The 22,067-nt window shown below is 40.9% G+C and overlaps 2 long non-coding RNA genes across 10 annotated transcripts in view; one reads left to right on the top strand and one right to left on the bottom strand.

Annotated features, from left to right (window-relative positions):
- Positions 1–330: 330 nt before the first annotated feature.
- Positions 331–9,886, bottom strand: LOC138757687 (uncharacterized). The gene is made up of 3 exons (XR_011353828.1): positions 9,753–9,886; positions 9,393–9,555; positions 331–1,044 (listed from the first exon to the last, which is right to left on the bottom strand). It is a non-coding gene; the product is annotated as an uncharacterized lncRNA (long non-coding RNA).
- A 75-nt stretch (positions 9,887–9,961) lies between these two features.
- LOC138757685 (uncharacterized) overlaps positions 9,962–22,067 on the top strand; it is a 74,885-nt gene continuing 62,779 nt past the window's right edge. For all 9 annotated transcript variants that reach the window (XR_011353820.1, XR_011353824.1, XR_011353818.1 and 6 more), the window contains exon 1: positions 9,962–10,279. This is a non-coding gene — a long non-coding RNA (uncharacterized lncRNA). The remainder of the gene's footprint in view (positions 10,280–22,067) is intronic.

Below are 22,067 nucleotides of genomic sequence, written 5' to 3'. Positions count from 1 at the left end.
TTGCTGGCCCTTACGCTGCCCTTGCCGTTTATCCGCCAGTTGCTAGCATTTAGGTTCACTCACCATCCGGAGCGCCAGCTTGATCGTCAAGGTGGCAAGCCGCCATAATTGCATTAAAATTGTATCCTCAGGACAACCATACATACCCATTTAATTCCCTATTACACTGGGTCTCTCAGCAAGTTGTATATATGGGAGAAACTATGTTTCAGATTGCATTGTGAAGAATTAATGCTGTGCTGCTTCACCTTTGATCCATATATCCTTATGCAACTTTAACCAGATCAGTTGGTATCAATGGCCATTTTTAAAAAAAATGCAGTTTTAATTAAATATCTTTGACCTGAAAAGTGAATTCTGTTTTCCTCTCTAGTCATTTTGCCTGACCTACTGAGTATCAACAGAATTTTCACCAGACTTCATCTGCCCTTTTTTCTCTTTCCATTTGTCTGATTGACTCATTGGGTTCCTCCAATTTGACCCCCTGAGTTCCTCCAACCGGCTACAGTTCAGATCTTCATACGCCATGGACTTCCTTGTCTGTGCACCTGCAGCCAAGATGTTGGGAATGGGCTGGGTGTCAGCTGCTTGCACATCTGTCCTCTCACCACTGAATTACTAGGAATTTGGTGAGATTCCTGTGGGTGGGGTAAATAAGATATGGGCTGATACCAGTGAGCTCAACACACAATGGAGGGTGAATTTTCTCAAGACTTCGCTTAATTTGCCGCATTAACATAGATGGTAAAGTTGTTTATCATTTTAGCCAAGGTTTCGACTGAATTCACATTGAGGAAGAGGTAGAAGTCCTATAGACCAGAGAAGCTTCAAAAAATTTACATTTCCCACATAGTGGGTCAATATCTGCATAAAATGAGATCATTTAAGTTTGGACGTATGTGTTCTGTGTATCACCTTAAGATGTAATCAGCAGTGCACAAAATGAGGAATCATTAGTCAAGCTGAGGGTAGAGTTCCAATCTTCGTCTGAAAATGTTAAATTCAAGTCTCATTCCCAATCGCTTTTGATCTTGGCCATGGGAACTGAATTTAAATCAAATAAATTATTATAAATACATGATATTAATCCACCATGAAAATAAAACTGTAAATTAAAAAAAAACTTATCAAGAATATTAATGTGGGAAATTCGTGGAAAATCCAAAAATTTAGACTTTACAAAATATCTAATTTGTAAATAGCTAAAAAAAAGTATCTATTGCAAGGGTGACCAAACTTGCTTAATGTAAGAGCTATAAACGATAAAGCTCAGATGCTTGAGAGCCGCAGGACATGAACAAAATTCACACATACGTTTTTTATTGTTACATACACATTTTGTATGTATAAATTTATATAAATTTTAAGAAATGCAGATAATATTTATTCATGCATGCAGTTTTTATACTGTTAATTTGTATTAGGTTCAGTAATCAAAAGGTAAACCGAAAAAAATAGATATTTTAATCAGATTTCCACCTTACAAAATTAGTCTTATTATAATTATATTTTTATGACTAAAATACAATGCGACACATATCAGGCTACTAAAGACGCGAGTTGGGCAGGCTAGGGGGAAGCGACTGGCAGCACGAGTCGGGCGGGCGAGGGATGGAGACCGGCAACACGAGTCGGGTGGACGAGGAGGGGAGACCGGCAGCACGAGTCGGGTGGGCGAGGGTGGGGGGAGACTGGCAGCGTGAGTCGGGTGGGCAAGGGGGAGAGACCGGTAGCGAGCCACATATTAAAGGTCAAAGAGCTGCATGTGGCTCGGGAGCCGTGGTTTGGCCACCCCTGGTCTATTGGAAAGATTAAATTCAGCTGCTGATTGTTCGAAAGAGGCAAAATTACCTCAGATAAAGAGATCATTAAAACTTTGAATACCTATTCTATGGCATTCCCTGAAACCTGCGTCCAACAAAGGTGGTTGAAAAAGTTGGTTATCTATAATAGGACTAGCTGGTGAAAAACCATTAATTCTGAAGTATTTCCTAAATTGACCCCACAGTTCAACCTATTTCTCATTACAGGATTATGTGTTAATTAAAACAAAAATGATCCCAAAATTGCCAACATAGATTTTTTTTTTGGAGAACTGCAATTCCATTTCTACCCAAGAGGGGCGATTCAATGAGTAATCCAAATGTAAAAATTAAAGTAAATTATGTATGTTTATCGCTCAATCATACAATCATACCTGGAAGTGATAATCTGTGGTCAGTGTGCTGTGCAATGAATGAAAGAATAAAACACACAGAAGCTGTGAGTGAGTTGAACCAACCAACTGACTTTACTGGAACTCTCCAAGAGTTTAACTGCACCACTCCCTTGATCCTTTTTGACCCCTCCTACTGGGACCATTCTGATGTCAGCCCAGTATGAGACTGCTCCTCTGTGACTCAGTTTGCTTGCAGATCAGTGCAGCTGGCTGCATGACACACTGCCCCCCCCCCCCCCCACCCTAGAACCAGTGTTTAGAGGTGCTGAGTCCACAGTTCATAAACAGTTCATACTTTTGGTGGCCAACTTCTCCACAAAGGGGCTGGAACAATTATTGGTTGGTCAAGGTCAAGGTGTGCCAGTTTGAGGCAGTCGACCATGAATGTTTCCTTCCTATCCCCAATGTCTAAAAGGCATATAGTCCCATTGTGTCGTAACACCTTGTAGGAATTCTGTATGGGCCCTGAAGGGACGTCCGTTGTGCGCCTCTCCTTATGAAGACATATTCGCAGTCTTTGAGATCTTTCAAGAAGTCACATTAACAGCGCTGTAGGTGTTTTGTTCTGGCACAAACTCTCCCGAGACTTTCAGTGGGGCCCCATGGAAAAACTCAGTGGAGGATGTGGCCACCTTCCTTATAACCATATAACCATTTATTTACAGCATAGAAACAGGTCAGTTCAGTCCTTCTAGTCCATGCTGAACAATTTCTCTGACCTAATCCCTCTGGCCAGCATTCAACCCATATCCCTCCATACCTCTCCTGTTCAAATTTTCGTTAAATATTAACATTGATCTTGCTTCTACCACCATCATACCCCCACCATCATCTGCATGAAGAAATTCCCCCTTAAGTTTCCCCTAAACTTTTCCCCTTTTACTTTCGATCCATGCCCTCTTGTTTGAATCTCCCCCACTCTCAGTAGAAAAACCCTCTCCACATTGACATCACTTTGAATACCTCTATCAAATCACCCCTTTATCATCTATGCTCCAGAGAATAAAGTCCCAGGCTGCTTAACCTTTCCCTGTAACTCAAACCCTGAAATGAGGCAACATTTTCATAAACCACCTCTGCACTCTCTATTCTGTTTATATCCTTCCTGTAATTTGGCAACCAAAACTACACACAGTATTTCAAATAGACAAAAGTTGATTTTAATTATCTTTAACTTGAAAATAGGATCAAACTCTAACTTATTACTATTAACTTAACCTAACTTAACCCCCTTCTAATTCGAAGCACACGTGTATGTAATATGTGTGTAAGTTCAGAAAAGTTATTTGATTCATAGTCCAATCTCACTTCTCACCCGTCCAAGTTCACCAGTAGCAGGCAATTCTTATAATGTGCATAGAACTTAACATTTATGAATCTTCACTAGGCTTTGATGCTTGAAAGGTAAATGGTTACCATTCACGAAGGTTCTTATTAGTTTTAGTTTTCAGAGAAAGATTTGTTGCTCTTTGGACACCCACAACTGATTCCTTTCAACGAACCTCTTCAGTGTCTTGCCGAAGAAACTTACCCCATCAGGGTTTTCCAGATGATAACCTTTTTCTTTCAAGTCACCTCAGATTTCCTTTTTGTTTCCCTTATTTCAAGTGAAACATTATACAGCCAACTATCTTCTCTTGTATGGACCATAAGGGTTTTGAATAGGCTGAACTAAGAACTCACAATCTGTCTTCAAAATGTTTTTTTTCCACAAGCTTGCCAGCTTGTCCTGTTCCAGCCCCAGCTGCTGCTGAACTGTAAAACTGTGGAACTGAATTCTCTCTCTCTCTCTCTCTCTCTCTCTCTCTCTCTCTCTCTCTCCCTCTCTGAGAGAAAGCCACATGATCCTCTTAGAACAGCAAACTGCATTCATCTGTTGCTTTCCAAAACAATAATCCATTACTCCACACCATATCCAATTAACGCCAACTTGTGAAGTTCTTATAAGGATTCTGCAAAGATTTTGCAAAGGCATACGGAGCCTAGACCGTCTGGCTTGAGCAGAGCTCTTGCATTTTAATTGAGATCTGTTTTGAGGTGTTTGTATTTGTGACCTACACTAAAAATAACCTAAAATATACACTGTGTAAAAAATACACTAAAAATAACTAAAAATTTATCTCATTTAAAACATATCTATGTACAATATAAAATATAACATAATCTGTCACAGTAGCACCTCACATTTATCAGTATTAAACTCCATCTACCATCTTTCAGCCCACTCTTCTAACAGTCCTATATCACCCTGTAAGCTTTGATCATCTTCCATACTGTCCACAACACTGCCAACCTTTGTACCATCTTCAAATTTACTAATTAAATTTTCCACCCTGTCATCTAGATTGTTAATATATATGACAAACAGCAGTGGACCCAGTACTGATTCCTGAGGCACTCCACACATCACCGGCCTCCAATTCGACAAATAATTTTCCACCACTACTCTCTGGCGTCTCCCATCCAACCATTGTTGAATCCATTTCACTATTTCATCATTAATACAGAATGCTTCCTCCTTCCTCTTATGGGGAACCTTGTCAAAAGCCTGACTAAAGTCCAAATAGACAACATCCACCACCTTCCCCTCATCAACCTTTTTTAGTAACCTCCTCAAAAAAACTCTATAAAACCATGCTGACTATTCAGACTCAATCCCTGTTCTTCAATATAGTTGTATATACCATCTTTAAGAACACTTTCCATTAATTTATTCACCACCGATGTCAGACTTACAGGCCTATAATTACCAGCTGCAGCTGTCAAGGAGCACCCAAGGCAGCTTGTCCACCCAATCTGGGCCTTGGAGCTGCACCATGAAGGCTGTCTTTAAATGCTGATGGAACTTTTCCACCAGGCTGTTGGACTATGGCTGGTGGGGCGTGGTGTAATATAAATGGGTCCCTAGAAGCTGTGCCAATGCTGCCATAGGTGAGACATGAACACGATATTGGAAGGAAGGCTGAAACGGGCAATCCAGCTGACGATGAGGGCCCTGACACAGGATGTCATGGAAGAGTCTGAGAGCGGGACAGCTTCCAGCCAGAAAGTGAACCTGTGCACCATTCTGAACAGATACATGGCACCTCTGGAAACCAGCAGCTGCCCAACAATGTCCATGTAGACATGATCAAATCATCCATGTGTCGGCAGGAAGGACTGAAGAGGGGCTTTCACGTACCTCTACACCTTCGATGTCTGACAATGCAGGCAAGTTCTGATCCAGTGGCCGACCTGTTTACGTAAGCCATGCCACATGAATCTGTTTCTGACCAGTTGAGTTATCACTCAGATCAATTAGTTGATCAACACATGTAGTGCATTGAAGACACAACGCATCCATGCACCAGGAATGATAGGCTTAGGTTGGCTGGTGAACATGTCACAGAGAAGTGTGGCTTCGGATGGCCCGAAACGCATGTCTTCCAGCTGTAGATGGTACTAAGATTGGCAGTGTTGTGGACAGTAAGGAAGATTATCAAAGCTTACTGGGTGATATAGGACAGTTAGAAGAATGGGCTGGAAGATGGTATCCCTGAGACTACAGTGCAGTTGACCGGTATCTCGCCATCCTGCCGCTGGGCCACTGGAAGTGCTGTATAGTTGATACTGTGGAACAGGGAGGGCAGAGACAGGACAGACGTATGGGACAGAATGTCAGCCATAAGATTGTTCTTGCTGGATATGTGCTTGATAACTGTTGTGTACTCTGAAAAACACTGGGTCTGACACCTTGGATTGTGATTGGTGAAGATCGTGAAATCCTATCCTTCGAGGAAATAGAGGAAATAGCGTACAGCAAGGAAGAGGACTAGTAACTCCCTGTCAAATGCACTATACTTCTGATCCAGGGGTCACGTATCTCTAATGTCCATCAATCAGCTGCTCTAGGACTCCACTGTTGGCCATGTTGGATGCATCGACTATGAGGGCGGTGGGCACATCAATGAGTGGATTGCACTAGGAGGGTGCCATCAGCCAGAGTATCTTTGACCTGGTCAGAAGCTACCAAAGACTCCATGTCCCAGCTGAGTTCTTTGGTCTGACCAGACAGCACCTTTAAAAGAGGTCACATGATCCTGGCAGCTGATGGCAGGAACTGATGGTAGAAGTTAACCATCCCAATGAACTCGTATAAATCTTTGACCGTAGTTGGCTTGGTGAACTTACAAATGACCTCAACCTTTGACGGAAGAGGGACCGCCCCGTGTTAATCAATGCAGTGCCCAAGGAAATCAATGGCTGTCAGGCCAAATTGACATTTTGCTGTGTTGACGGCTAGGCCATCGTCACTCAGTCACTTTCAGAGCAGCTGCAGGTGTGTTATGTGCTCCTGTTGTAAATAACTGGTGATGAGGATGTCATCTAGGTAGATAAAAACAGAATCCAGGCCACGCCCCACCGAGTCCATGGTCTCTGGAAAGTCTGCACTGCATTTTTGAGACCGAATGGCATGCAGAAGAACTTGAAAATGCCAAATGGAATGATGAAGGCTGTCTTCAGGGCATCACTGGGGTTCACAGTGATCTGGTGGTGCCAATGGACCAGGTCGATTTTGTAGAAGATCTTCACTCTTTGTAGATTGGCCATAAAGTCTTCGATGTGGGCAAATGTGTACTGGTTGGCTGTTGTGGTGTCATTTAGCTGGTTGTAGTCCCAACAAGGTTGCCATCCCCAGAAGATTTTGGCACCATGTGTAGAGTAGAGGCCATGGGCTGTCCAAGCTCCAAATGATACTCATCTCCTCTATCTTCCTGATTTTTTTCCTTAGTGAGCCGCAGCTTGTCAGGAGGAAGCCTGCATTCCTGGGCCTGAATTGGGTTGTGGTGCTGGATGCCATGTTTGGGACTGCATTAGAGAATGGCGGCATTTTGATGGCTAGGAATCCTGCTAGGATTCTCGTGAGCTCATTGCCTGATAAGGTTATCGAGTTGAGGTGGGGAGGGGCAGGATCTTAGTTTGTCGAGGGGTGAAGGTCTGGAAGGTCCTGGAATTGACTAGATGGAACCCTTTCAGGTCCATCAGGAGGCAGTGGGCTTGAAGTAAGTCTGTTCCCAGTAGGGGCTGAGACACGTCAGCCAAAGTGAAGGTCCAGGTCAAATGAAAGGAGCCAACCTCAAGTGGGATGGTCCGCACCCCATACGTCCGAATGCTGCTATTGTTGGCGGCAGTGAGGGACTCTCCTGACTTCCCAGTCCAGGTGTCTCGGTTCGAGGGGGGGCAAGATGCTGACCTCCGCCCCTATGTCCATGATGAAAAGCCACCCTGAGTGCCAGTGCCATAGAAAAAGTAGGCTGTCTTGGTGGGCATCCATCGTAGCCTTCAGCGACAGCCAGCCCACAGGGGAGCAAGGTGGATGGCAGTGGCGGGCACCAAATCCCATTTCTGATAGTAGAAAACACTCTGAGTTTGAGTCTCCACCTGCTGTGACTGTTGCCGGCCTCCTTGGTGGAGTGGAAGTTAGACAAGTCACTGGGCGTGACACAGCAACAAGGTCAACAAATATCCCGTCATATTGCTTGGCATGCGACAGAACATCCACATGGGGTGCTAACCTGCGTGGGTCGCTGAAGAAGTCGTCTAGGAGGAGTAGGTGCATGTCTTCCGGTATCTAGTCAAGAAATATCTGCTCAAACATTAAGCAGGGCCTGTGGCCATCCATTATGCCAGCATATTGTTCATAAGAGCAGACAGCTTGTGGTCACCCAGACCATCCATGTGGAGCAGCCATGCCAATCATTCATGGTGGGAAAGGCTGAAGGTGTGGATAAGGAGTGTCATAATTGACTCATACCTGTCGGCAGCTGGTGGCTGATATAAAAAGTCAATGATTCATCCAACATTCTCCTGGTTGAGGGAACTGACCACCTAGTATTATCTTGTGGAGTCTGCGGTGACCTGAAACTGGGCCTCAGCCTTTCGAACCAGACTAGTGGCTGAGAGGTCCAAAACGTCAGCAAGAGTGTGTTCTGTGTGCTTGTGTTGTCCATCGTGGGGTACAAAATGCCATTTTGGACTGTCGGGGTCACCACTGTAGTCAGTGCACTGTGCAGCGAACGAAAGAAAAAAACATACAGAAGCAGTGAGTGAGTTGAACCAACCAACTGACTTACTGGAACTCTCTGAGAGCTTAGCAGTGCCACTCCCATGATCCTTTATAGCCCTTTCCACCAGGACCATTGTGATGTCAGCTCAGTGCAAGCCTGCATCTCTGTGAACTGGCTTACTTGTGGATCTGTGCAGCCTGCTACAAATCCTCCATTTAATGTGGCCTTTTGAAGATGGGCATTATTTACTTATTTTTCCCCTTGTCATATACAAGTAGAAATAGCTGAATCCAACGAGCTGAAAAATTATTTGGGTATAAAAATTGGTAATGTTTGAAAAAGATACAAAAATGTCAGTAAAAGATAAATTTTAATTCAATTAATATGTAGTAGATAAGGGCGACCAAGCTTCTCTGGTCCATATGTTTTGGGAGTGCCCAAATTTAGAGAGGTTCTGGAAAGACAGTTTCCAAACTTTATCATTGATTCTTAAGATTAAGAATCTTAATCTTAAAATTAATTTATATCTGTGTCTCAGGAAAAAGTTTTAGCTTTTACCACATTGATGTCCAGACAAGCAATTTTGTTGAAATGGAAAGGTGATTTATCCCCTACCCCTACACAGTGGGTACATGATGTAAGGCCAAATTTAAGTTTAGAGAGAAAATTAGATATAATATTAAAGATAGAAAGTTTCAATTTGTGAAATTGTGGGGCCAAATCTTAAAATGTTTATAATTGGGAGAATAAACAATTATTGTACATTCCAATGGTTCATTGCCTGTTCTCTGGGGGCCACCAATGGTTCCACATTATTGATTTTTTAAATTAATTTATAAGGTGACCTTGATTAGAGAGAGGGGATAGATTAGATTTAGCTGTAGTTTTTTTTTCCTTTATTTTATATGTTATTTTAACAAATAGGTTTAACATGGTTGCATAATTCATTTCAATTAAATGTTTTTGTATTACAAGCAATTATTGATGTAGACTTAGCTACTTTTTAAATTTGCTTTTGTTTATGTGGGCTTATTTGTATAGAAATGAATTATGATGCAATTGTAATTCTGTATTTATGCTTATATGTTAAACTCAATAAAAATATATTAAAAAGAAGTCCAACTGACCTTATCACTGAATTCAGTTATTAGGGATCAATTCTGAGAATGGTCCTTTTAGTTTGGTTGTTGGCCACGGTAGGTGAAAAGTACTACATCTTGACCTCTGCTCCATCTCTAATGTGTATTAAGACACCGTATGATGTGCTTGTATTGTCTGTATGTTCATAACCTGAGAAGAATATCAAATAAACTGCAATCACACATTTTTTTTTGCTTTCCCATATTATACCTGATCGTATTTTCTCATGACATGGAATTAGATCGGTCAGATCTGAGGGAAATCCACTGTACTCCCTCTCATATTTCCCTGCATCACATTCTCTCCCATATATGCATCAATTCTATCCTGATTCTCCCAGAACCCACCTAGAATAAAGCTACAGTAACAAATAACCCAGATTTCAAGATGCGGGAGGAAACTAGAGCACTTGGAGAAAACCTTCACCGTCAAGTAGAAAGCATAAAACTCCTCACTGACAGCAATGGAGTTCAGGACTGAACCTATATGCTGGAGTTGTGAGAAAGCACAACTGCTGTGTCACAATGCTGCCTGGCAACACAACAGAGACAATAAATCCACAGAGGGTTAAACATTACACTGATGTTGGTATTAAGGTGAAAACAACTAAAATGGCAGAAATAATCAAATCATAAATGACTTAAGTTACCATTTACTCTTGGTATAATGAACCTGAAGACACAATTATCTTCAACATGCCTATTTGAAGTTCAGAATCGACAAACGAGAATAAAGGATTGTGCGTGCTCATTGTCCAGTATAAGCCTTGTAACTGTTAAAAATTTGAACAAGGGAAGATACCAACTCAGACCTAATCTGATGATATTGGCCTTTGTGAGAAGATGCCTGACCCTTCAGGTTTTATGCAGAACAGGTAGGCATATTCTTCAGAGAAACAATGCCGTTAAAATTAAAATCGGTCCTGATGAAAGCAAAGTAATTGGAAAGGGTAAGAAAGCAATCTTTCTCACAGAAAAAGGCTGGAATATGTATGTCACTTTGGCAGACCTAATTCAATGAGGTGACAAAGAGATTGAAGAATGACTTTAATCCAGCACCTTTGGAGCTTGTAGCAAGATACAAATTCAAAACCAGAAACCAGAGGTTGAATGAGATTATGAGTGATCCATATAGTCACGTTGAAGATTCTCAACATTAATTTTGGCACGTTCATAAATCAAATGCTGCTGGACAAGTTCATTTGCAGTTCAACAGACAGTAAAGTCAGTTTAAACTGTTAAAGACACATGAAGTAATGTTTGAGCATATAAGTAATATTGCCAGATGGATATTGGAGATGGCTTCCAAGATTACTTAAGAATATTGTGTTAATTCTGTCTATTGGCAAGTGTCAGAGCAAAGGTAGTGGTCTGATACTGGAGTTCTGGTCACCACAGCATGGGAAGCATGCGATATTGCTGAAGATGGTGTGGAGGAGATTCGTCAAGATACTTCTTTGTTAGGAATAGCAGCTGCAAGCTTCACGCTTACGTTTGTTTTCCCTGGAGTGGGGGAGGCTGAGAGGTGACCTGTCAGAGGTAATTCCAATTGTGAGGAAGATAAGGTAGATAGTTAAAATATATTTTTTTACCCCAGATCAGGACATGTTTATGGTGAGAGGCAGATGTAGAGAGGAACAGAGAAGGAGTTTTTTCACACAGTAGATGCTGAAGGTTGCAAAGATCTGTATAAGAAGGTGAAGGCAGATATTCTCACATTATTTGTGCAGTACGGTATCTACAAAACATCAAACTTGAATTCAATTCTGATGATCATCAAAACAGCTGAGAAGGTCACTGGGGTCTCTCTTTCCTTTATTGATGACATTTACCACGAGAGTTTCTTAAATAGGACTCAAAGAATTACTGAGGACCCTTTCCATTCAGCACACAGTAACTTTGACACATTACCATTAACAATGAGGGACAGGAGCACCAAAATCAGGACTTCCAGGCTGGGAAAAGGCTTCTTCCTGTCCACTGTGTGATTGATAAACAATATCCAGTAACTGAGTAAAGCATTCTAAAATATTTCTCAATGGTCCAGAGAAACACTATTTAATCTGGTTGCATTTGTACATTCAGATGATAATAATCTTGAACTTGATTATTTAAGAAGCATAGAAGCATGGATATGTGGGTAAGTGAGATTCATATATGAAGTGCAATGGGCAGCATGAACATAAGATCATAAGATATAGGATCAGAGTAGGCTAATTGGACTGTCGACTGGTCTACTTTTCATTACATTACCACTCCACCATTACATTGTGACCTAATCCATATTCCCAGTTAGTCCCTCTCCCCTGCATTCTCCCCATAATGTTTGATACCCTGACTATTCAGATGCTTATCAATCTCTGTCTTAAATACAACAAATGATCTGGCCTCCATAACCACCCATGGTAGAAAATTCAAGAAGTTCTCCACTCTCTCACAAATGAAATTGCTCTGTGTTCCTGTATTAAATGGGAGGACTTCAATCCTGAACTTGTGCCTTCTTGTCCTAGACTCCCCTACCAAGGGAAACAACTTTGCCACATTTACTCTGTCCAGACCTTTCAACAGTTGAAAAGGTCATCCATCTGAACTCCTGGGAGTTCAGTCCAAGAAAGGTCAAGTGCTCCTCATATGTTAATCCCTTCATTCCAGGAATCATTCTTATGAATATTTTCTGAACTGTCTCCAAAGCCAGCGCATCCTTTCCTAAATAAGGAGCCCAAAATTGTACCACTCACTCCAAGTGAGGCCACATTGGGGGCTTAAAAAACCTCAGCATCTCATTCCTCCTCTTATATACTTACCCTCGAGGTCTGAAAGCTAATGTTGCATTCACCATCTTCACTACCAACTCAACCTGAAGATTAACCTTCAGGGTATCCTGCACAAGGACTCCCAAATCCTTTTGAACCTCTGAGTTTTGAATTTTCTCCCTATCCAGTCTGCCCTTTTATTCCTTATATCAAAGAGCATGACCATACGCTTTGCAACATTTGCCTCATCTTTGCCCATTCTCCTAATCTATTCAAGTCTCTTTGTGTTTCCTCCTCACCACCTGCCCTCTACCTATCTTTGTATCATCTGCAAACTTTGTTATAAAGCCACTTATTCCACAATCCAAATCATTAACATACATTGTAAAAAGAAGTGATCCCGTAACTGACTCCTGCAGAACACCGTTACATCAACCGGAAGCCGACCAGAATAGGATCTCTTTATTCCCACTTTCTGTTTCCTGCTGATCAGCCAGTGCTCGACTAGTGCTCATTTGCTGCTGTGCCCTCCCTCCCTTATCCTCCTATTACCTCCTGCCTTTGTGATGGTGTTCCTCTCCCTACCCCTCACCCCTACCATTTTGTTTGGGCTCCTGCTGACATTTTCCCATATCTTGATGAAGGGCTCAAGCCCGAAACATTGGTTATGTGCCTTTATCTTTGCTATATACACTGTTTGTCCTGCTGAGTCTCTCCAGCATTATGATTTAATAGCGCAAAGGAGACAGGTTCTACAGAGAGTGCAAGCTGCATTCAGTACAAGGGAGAAAGGTCCTATAGACAGTTCAAGGTGCATACAGTACAAGAGAGACAGGTGCTACAGACAGTGTGAGGCATATATATTGCAAGGGAGATAGGTCTTACAATAAATTAAAAAAAAACAAAGATTTTTCCTTTGCAACAAATAGTTACTGGTCTCAGCAACAAGGCACACAAACAAAAATATAAGGAATAGAAGATAGATTTCCTTATCATATATCTTGATTATTTTTAATTCCAAAAGATTTATAACTTTACCATTAACTGAGACTTCATGGTCCTCTGGGATAGAGAATTTCAAAGATACATGACCTTCTCCAAGAAGAAAATTCTCTTCATCCCTGTTCAAAATGAACAATTCCTTATTCAGACATAATCCCAGATTATAGACTCCTCAAACAAGAAAAAAATATCCTCTCTGCATCCAGCCTATGCCACCCTGAAGAATTTTGTTTGCTTCAATAAGGCCTTTAAAGTACACTAGAATACAAATTTTTCCAACATGATCCCTCTTCATGTGAAAAACTTATCATCCCTGAAACAAATCTAGTGAATGTTCATGCTTCCTTTGCTCCTTCTTTGTCCTCTACCATGACAAATATACCCAAATTTAGGTAGGGAGATGAATATTTTCTGCTTTACTCCAGATGCTAAAGTTCTGTACTAGTGCATGAAGACAAATTATGCCCTCAGATCACATCATTATAAAGTACATATACTTTTTGCTTTCTTCATTATTTGTTGCACTTGCATGTTAAATTTTCGTGACTTGTGTGCAATGACACCTAGAACTCTCTAAATTGCAACATTAGCCAATCTTGTGATTTTAAAAAGTCTGCTTTTCTATTTTCTTTTGCCCAAAGGTAAATATTTATGCCACCCACTCATCTTATCCATATCATGGCTCTATTCATTAAATTCTACCAATCAGAAGACACTAACTTATCTTGACTCATTGTTAACCATCCAATGTTCTATCCATGTCAATATATTATCTCATGCACCAAATTCTACACTGATCTGGAACTTTCAGGGAAAGGCATGAGTAATGATAGAGAAGGCTAATGTTTAAGAGATCAGTGCTGGATCTACAACAGTTAAACGTATCTGAACTAAAAACTGCCCTATGATTTTGGCCAGAGAGGGATGCATGTTTGCAAATCCCCAGGGTTGGATATTCTGAATCCAAGAATACAAGAAATGTTAACAAATTGTGGATGCATTTGTTGACATTTTCCAAAATTTTATCATAGCACTGTTTCTGAGATTAGAGTGGGCCAAATACAACTTCAATATTTAAAAATTGAAAGAGGGGAGATGGAACTGGGAACTTCAGACTGGTTGGCATAACATAAGTAGTAATGAAAATGCGTAAGTTAATTTAAAGGATGTGGTAATGAAATATTTAGAAAACATCAATGAGATTTGATCAATCAGAATGGATTTATAAAAGGAAATTGTTTGACAAAATTGCTGGAGTTCTTTTTTTAAGATGAAACCGCATGTGGCATATTTGGATTTTCGGAAGGCATTTGTTAGTGAACAAAATTCAGTTTGGAGTAATACACTGGCATTGAGTGAAAGCATTTGATTTCCTACTGACCTTTCTGCACTTTCCTGCTGCACTGTGGGCAGATGAAAGTTGAAAAGTTCAAAGTTCAATGTTCAGATTAATTGACATACATGTTGCATTCTTTTCCTTATGGGCCAGGCAGACTTTCTACTGGAGTTAATGCAAAAAACTGAACTCATTAAAAGGTAAGTATACAAAAGAGAGAAATGAAACCAAGAAAAGCATATGAAGATGGTGAAGCTGATGGATCCGCTGTAGCAGCAGTTCTGTCGCTGGTATGGACACGTGGAGCATGAGGGAGCAGAGATGCAGTGCTCCTGTGGGGTCCAGCTGCCCAGTGGACTTCCATCAGCTCTGCAAGGGCTTGGAACAGCCCTTGGTGAACCAGATGGTGGTTTTAGTTGAAATCCCGTGATTGCAGGAATGCGCACAAAATGGCAGCGCCTATTAATCGGCAGTAGCCATGAGGGGCTGAGCATTCCGGGGAAGTGGAGGGCTGGAGCAGGGTACCAGAGGATGGGAAGAGGGGGTGGCAGAGGAGAAAACCTGTGGAGATAGTGACCACAGCAATGAACCAGTGAGAGGGCTCTGTGGCTGAAGGAGCAGTGGATGCAGCAGGCCACTGGCGACTTGAGGCGAGGAACTTATAGAAGCTGTGGGCTGCTGGAGACTGCTGTTGGGAGACTTGTGCCGGGCTGTGAGCTGCTGAACTGTCTAGAGCAGTACCACGTATTGGAACTGGGATGCGGGGAGGCACCAAGGGTGCTGGAAAGACCCTGACCATGTTGGAGGTTCGGATCAATGATTTTGACTGGCTCTGTGTGGCTGTGGGGGCTGCAGAAGCACTGGAGGCGAATCTACAGACACTCAGTGACTCTTTTGCTTTTCTCTCTCTGACAGTATGTCTGACTATAAGAGATGCTTAGACAATTCCTGCCAGTGGCAAATCTATCTACCTTGCAGCAGGAAAAGAAAATTCACGTAATATGACAATATTACTATGATAATAGATTGAATCTTGGAATTGAAACTGACTGTGCAATAAAGAAAATAAATATTCGCTAATAAATTATGTGCAAAGTAAAAGTCCTTTGATTTTTATTGAGTTTGTTGTTGAGGAGTCTGATGGTGGAGGAAGAGCAACTGTTCATAAACCTGGTGGAACAAGGGTTTTTGGCACCTATATCGCTTCCCGATTGCAGAAGTGAGAGCAACACATTCTAGATGGTGTGGATCCTTGATGATTGGCGTTGCTCTCCAAAGCACCATCTTCTCGATGGTGGGAAGAGTTTTGCCTGTGATATACTGGCCTGTGTCCACTACCATTTACTGGGCTTTCTGCTCAGAGGTATTGGTGCCCCATACCAGGCCATGATGCAGCCGGTCAGTGCATTTAACTACATATCTGTAGAATTTTGCTAAGATTTTGAAGATGCAATTAATACTGGAACGTAGGTAGGCAGTGGTTCTCTTAGGGAACCACTGCTAATAGCAAAGCACAATCCAGCCCAAAGTCTCGAAGTTCTATAGCATAGCAGCATTTCATTTGAATCCTATGCATATGAATTACTTGCTGAACCTCTACCTCAAAGGGTAATAGCCAGGTGCACAACAACACCACCCCAAGTCACAAACCATCCCAACTTGGTAATATGTCCCCAATCCTTTATCATTACTCAGTCAAAACACTAAAACCCTCTCCCAACTTGCAGTCCTACAGGATGAGTTTACCTCAACAATTTCGAGGGCAAAGGAATGTACAATGACACCAGATTATGCAAATAATTAAAAAAAAACCATTTTATTTCTGTATTTCATGAACCAGCAAACTAAATCCCTTTTGTGATCCAAGTATTAGCTTCCAATCATTTTTAAAAAATCATTTTTTCATGCATACTAAAAATGAAACAAATATTTTCTCTCAAAACTTTATTTCTTCTTTACTGCTTAACTGACTTGCCGTATCCCTATTTAATCTCCCAGAGATGACTTTTATGTTAATCCCCGTATCATTAGAAAACGTGGATATTTTCTACTCCAGTCAAGAACATCAATGATGCTAGGGACAGGTCAAGTGCCTGAATGGTCAATGTGCCACAAACCACTTGGGGCATGGAATGGTTACAACAAGATTCAATAGTTCCCAAAGCTTGGTGAATTTCTGAATGCCTTTCACAATTTACTTTACAAATATGTACAAAATTGCAAGTAATTTGTAACTGGGGCCATACTGGAGTTGGATATGGTGAAAGAAAGCATGTAATTGGAGTTTGGTTAGTGAACACGATCAGAACTGAATCAAGGTATTGTCAAGGGACAAGTTAGGCCTTGGATAGCAGTGGATTGTCAGGTTGGAGAAGTGAAGGGAGGAGGGGTGTGGATTGATTGGCAAATGTTGATAAGAGTTCATGGTTAACCAAGGAGGGTTAAGGCCAGTTAGGGAAATGAGGGTGATACTGTACCATTGTAGCAGAGGAGTTCCTGATGAGAGTTTGCAAGAACCTTCCTGGTTCTTGCATGCACATACTGCTAGAAACACATTCCAAATAAGCATTAGAAGAGCTTTTCTGTTTCAGAATAGGTTGGGATAAAGTTGCGAGGGTGCATATCAACAAAAGTGAAATGAAAAGTCTATTTTCTTATGGGATGCAGCCAAATGTTTGCAAGTACCTTTGAATCTGAAAGCATCTCCAATCATCATGTCATTGAACTCTGCCTGGCCTCAGGCTGTGTTTTCTTAAAAGTAATGGTGCTTTGAGGTCTTGACACATTGTCATTGCATCTCAGAGAAAAAAAAAATTCTTGTCCATCTAGCTCATTCTTGTTGCAACTCTGGCCAAAGTGCATTAGCAGGGCTGGAAAATGTAGTTGTGATGCAGATATATGTAATTCAACTTGACATGATATATCCTGTTGGGCCTTGTAGCAGGCAGAGGCAACAGCAGAACAGAAAGGCCTAAATTTCTCCAGCAGCAAGGGGTTTCCATTTAAAGGCAACAGGTTCAATACCCATTAGATACCGAAGAACAAGTTTGAAAAATGGTTGGGATCTCCCAGAAATAGCAACAGAAAATAAATAAAAATCCACTCTTACAAAAGTTGATAATCAGAAAGAGACAGTTTTACAACATGGAAACTAACCCTTCGACATGGGCATTTGACCCATTTCTGTTTACTTATTTCCTTACTAAATATCATTTAATCATTCCTCACTCAACTATTTCCCCTGGCAGCTCATCCCATATTCCTACTTCTCTGAAAAAAAAAGGTGCCGCTCAGGTATCCTAAATCTTTCCCCTCTCACCATAAATCTATGCCTACTAGTACCCTAGGAAAATAAACATTTAAAGAAACCTCTGATAGGTCCCCCTCTGCCTTTACATTCCAGGGAGAAAACCCCCATCCTATACAGTCTCCCCTTTACATTCAAGCCAACCACCGATTCTGTTCTTATTCTGGCAGAATGTATCATGGTTTGTACATTGTCACAGGTTTAGAAATTTCATGCAAAGCTTGCCTTTTGTGTGCTATCTAGACAGACTGCAAAAAAAGTCATCACTCTGTCATTTTGGATTTAAAAACTTACAGAAATTCATGTACAGAAAAACATCTGTTAAGTGAAATTTAGCAAAAGGCAGCCTCACAGAACCAGCAAAAAAAAGATGGAAAAAAAATAGGTAAAAAATCTAGGTTTAAAATTGGCATGCCTTGCCATTATCTCATCAATTGTGCAACCCAATCTTAGGCAACTGGAAAATTCACTTAAGTGGCATCTACTAAATCCCCAGAGGTGTCAGAATCCAGAGGTTTTACTGTAATAAGAAAATAACAGATAAAAATATGAATCAATATTAGAAAGAATAATAAGGAGAAAGAAAATGTTTCCATGGCAGTATAGTGGGCAGGGGTTCAGTGTTGCTAGAATTTTACCAGGCCAATCAAGTTTGAGAGCATATACGCAGAATTACCTTCCAAAGCAGAAGTGAAAACAATTTTGTTAAATTGTTCTGTTTTATTAATATTCTGACAAAACCTCAGAACACCAAGATTTGTTTTGCATAAGCCATCCTCCCATCAAATCAGCATTTGAGAAATGCACTGGAGATGTACAATGTCTACAAGTGCAATGCAAACTAGGAATGTCTGCTGAGCCCAGAAAGCTTTTTGATATTAGAGATATAAAGTCATGCCAAGAAAACATTTGTTGGAATCATGGCCATAAATTTCCAAAGTTATATGAGTTAGAATGTACAACTTAGTGCTGTCAATAGTTATCTTACAATGAGCAATGTCAAAGCAATCCCAGAACTTTTGTGACAGGTCTAATGCATGGTGAAGTGAAAGAGGAATATTAAGGATTGGGATATTGTATAGGTATGGAACATACCCAAAGCAAGTGTGATTTATTTTATAAACTAAATTCTGCTTTAAAAAAGTAGCAAAGGTTTTGGCTGTGAAATAATAACCTATATTGTATCCTCAATAAATAAAACCATTCTTTCAACTACCACAGAATAAATATATTTACACAATTCTGTAAAAAGGAATGATTTGTCTGGAAAGTCAGATAGTCACTCTATTCATTTGATGATGAAATTAGGTATCTCTACGGCAGTACTTAGCACCACTTAAAGCTCCTTTTTCAATATTTTTGAAGACTTGAAAAATGGTAAAGTTTTTCTTGAAGTTATTGGCTACACCAATAGTACCTTTTCTCATCATTAAATTTTGTAAAATACAAAAAAATTCCATATATCAATTGAAGTGTGAAATAAAAAAGGAATTTACTCAGAGTAGTATTTCCAATTCTTGTTTCATTTGCTTAAATTGCAGTTAGAAAGGTAAGTGTGTGAGAGCAGAACTTTGAAGAAGTGTGGTTGATGGAGCATTCTATTGCAATTACTCTACTTCTCAGTTTTCTCCCTTTCACCCACTAGCCTATACATCTAGCACATCATCTTTTGTTATTTCCAACAATTGCAAAGCCATCCCACTACCAACCACATCTAATCATTCTTGTTCCTTTCTGCCTTCTGCAGGAACTCTCTATTATTCATTCATTCCTCCCATTGCACCCTGCAACTTCCCCTGGAACCCCGGGAGGTGCAATATCTTCTCCTTCTCCACCATCCAGGGATATAAGCAGCCCTTCTAGGTGAGGAGAGAAACATGACACCTTCTCCAACCCAGGCTACTGCATTTGGTGCTCTGGATGTGGCATCTTCTACATTGGTAAGATCAACTTCAAACAGTAAACATTTTGTATGTCACCGGCACTCTATCCACAATGGCCATCCTGAGTTACTATTTTTACCCCATATCAGCTGCCCTTCCCAATCCCTCACTAATTTGTCCATCCTTGCCTTTTTCATTGCCAGAGCGAGGCCCAACATAAACTAAAGGAGTGACAATCACATCATTTCTCACCTGGATAGTCTAGACTCCAATGGTATGAACATAGAATTTTTCTATTTTTGGTAACCTGCTGCTCTCATGTTACCCTTCCCCACCCACCCCCTTTTAGTCCCTTTTTCCACAAACCTCACCTCATTTGTTATGAGCCCAGAGGACCCCAAAACCCAGCAGCAATAGATATTCACTAAGACAAATGGTTACTTAAACAAAAGTTGCTTTTAATTATCTTTAAACATGAAAATAGAATTAAACTTTAACTTGTCACTAATGTACTTAACCTAGCTTATCCCCCTTCTAATTTTAAGTGCACATGTATGTAATGTGTGTGTAAGTTTAGGAAAGTTCTTTCGTTCACAGTCCAATCTCACTCCTCATTCCTCCAAGTTCACTGGTTGCAGGCAACTCTTATACTGTGCACAGAATTTAACATATATAAAGTTCACCAAGCTTTGGTGCTTGAAAGGTAAATGGTTACCACTCATGAAGGTTCTTGTTGGTTTTCAGAGAGAGATTTGTTGTTCCACAACATCCACAACTGAGTTACTTCCATCAGCCAGTCCAGTGTCTTGCAGACGAAGCTTGCCCCCTTCAGGGTCTCCAGATTATAACCTATTTCTTTCAGGTCACCACAGAGTTCCTTTTTGTTTCTCTTATTCCAAGTGAAACATTAGACAGCCAGTCCACTCCTCTTGCATGAACCACAAGGGCTTTGACCAGGCCGTCTTCCAAAGGGGCTGGCCAGCTTGTCCAGTTCCTGTCCCAGCTACTTCTGCTGGCTGTAACACTGTACAAGTGAACTGTCTCTCTCTCTCTCTGACTCTCTGAGATAAAGCCTATTTGACTCTGCTTGCAAAACCCTCTCAGAACACCAAGTTCTCTTCCAGACAGCAGCAGCTCTGGCATACTCTTTCATCTGTTGCCTTTTGCAAACAAAAATTCATGAGTGAAGTATCTTGAGCACTCTTCAAAAGCTCTTGCAAAAGTTGTGGAGCCGATACGTCTACCATGGGGCAAAGCTCCAATATTTTAAATAAGATCTCTAACAAACATTTTCCAATTTATCTCCCAAAAAATTCCTATATATATATATACTCTGTCATACATCCACCTCTATCTGTACATTTCATTCATCACATGCTCTCCTTCTTCCAATTCCATCTGGTTCCATCTGCCCATAACCTCTCCCCTGATGGTTCCTATTACCACAGTTATTACTTGCTTTCCTTAACAAATTCTAGCACTGGAAATTTTTGTTCCCATTTATCATTCTCCATCTATTGTCTCCACCTTCATCCCTGTTCCTGGCCCATCTGCCTCATTTTCTCTTGTTCTCTTCCCCTTATCTGGTACCCATCAATCACCAGCCTCTGTGTTCAAAATCTACACCTCCTCCTCTGTCCATCAGAATCAGAATTTATTGTCATGAACAAGTTATGAAATTCGGTGTTTTGTAGCAGTGTCACAGTGCAAACATTCATATTATAACCATCTCACTACATTACTATAAATAAAAAAATAAAAAATAATAGTTCACAAAAAATAAGGTAGTGTCTTCACTTCATTGATTATTCAGGAATCTAATGGCAATGGGGAAGAAGCTGCCCTTGTGTGGTTGAGTGCTCATCTTTAGGCTCCTCTACCTTTTTCCCAATGGTACCAGAGTGAAGAGGGAGGAATGACCTGGATGGTTGGGGTCTTTGAAGATAGAGGCTGCTTTTTTTAAGACACCGCCTCCTGTAAATGACATCGATAGAGTGAAGTCTGGTGCCTGTGATGTCGCAGGCTGAGTTAACAACCCACTGGAGTTTATTCTTGATGTGAGAGTTAGTGCCTCCATGCCAGACAGTGATGCAACCAGCCAGAATGCTTCCAACCTGTACCCCTGTAAAAGTTTATGAGAGTTTTCGGTGACATACCGAATGTTAGACCTCATAAAGTATAGCTGCTAGCAAGACTTCTTTGTGATTACATTAATGTGGAGACTCCAGGACAGATCCACAGAGATGTTGACACCCAAGAATTTGAAATTCTTGACCCTCTCCACTACTGAGCCGTCGATGAGAACTGAGTTTTGTTCTCCTGACTTCTTCCTGAAGTTCACAATCATCTCTTTGGTTTTGCTAAAATTGAGAGCAAGGTTGT

This window comes from Narcine bancroftii, chromosome 3 (genome assembly GCF_036971445.1).
Source record: "Narcine bancroftii isolate sNarBan1 chromosome 3, sNarBan1.hap1, whole genome shotgun sequence".
NCBI lineage: Eukaryota > Metazoa > Chordata > Chondrichthyes > Torpediniformes > Narcinidae > Narcine > Narcine bancroftii.
The sequence above is the reverse complement of the archived record's forward strand: the minus strand, read 5'-3'. Positions and strand labels throughout refer to the sequence as shown.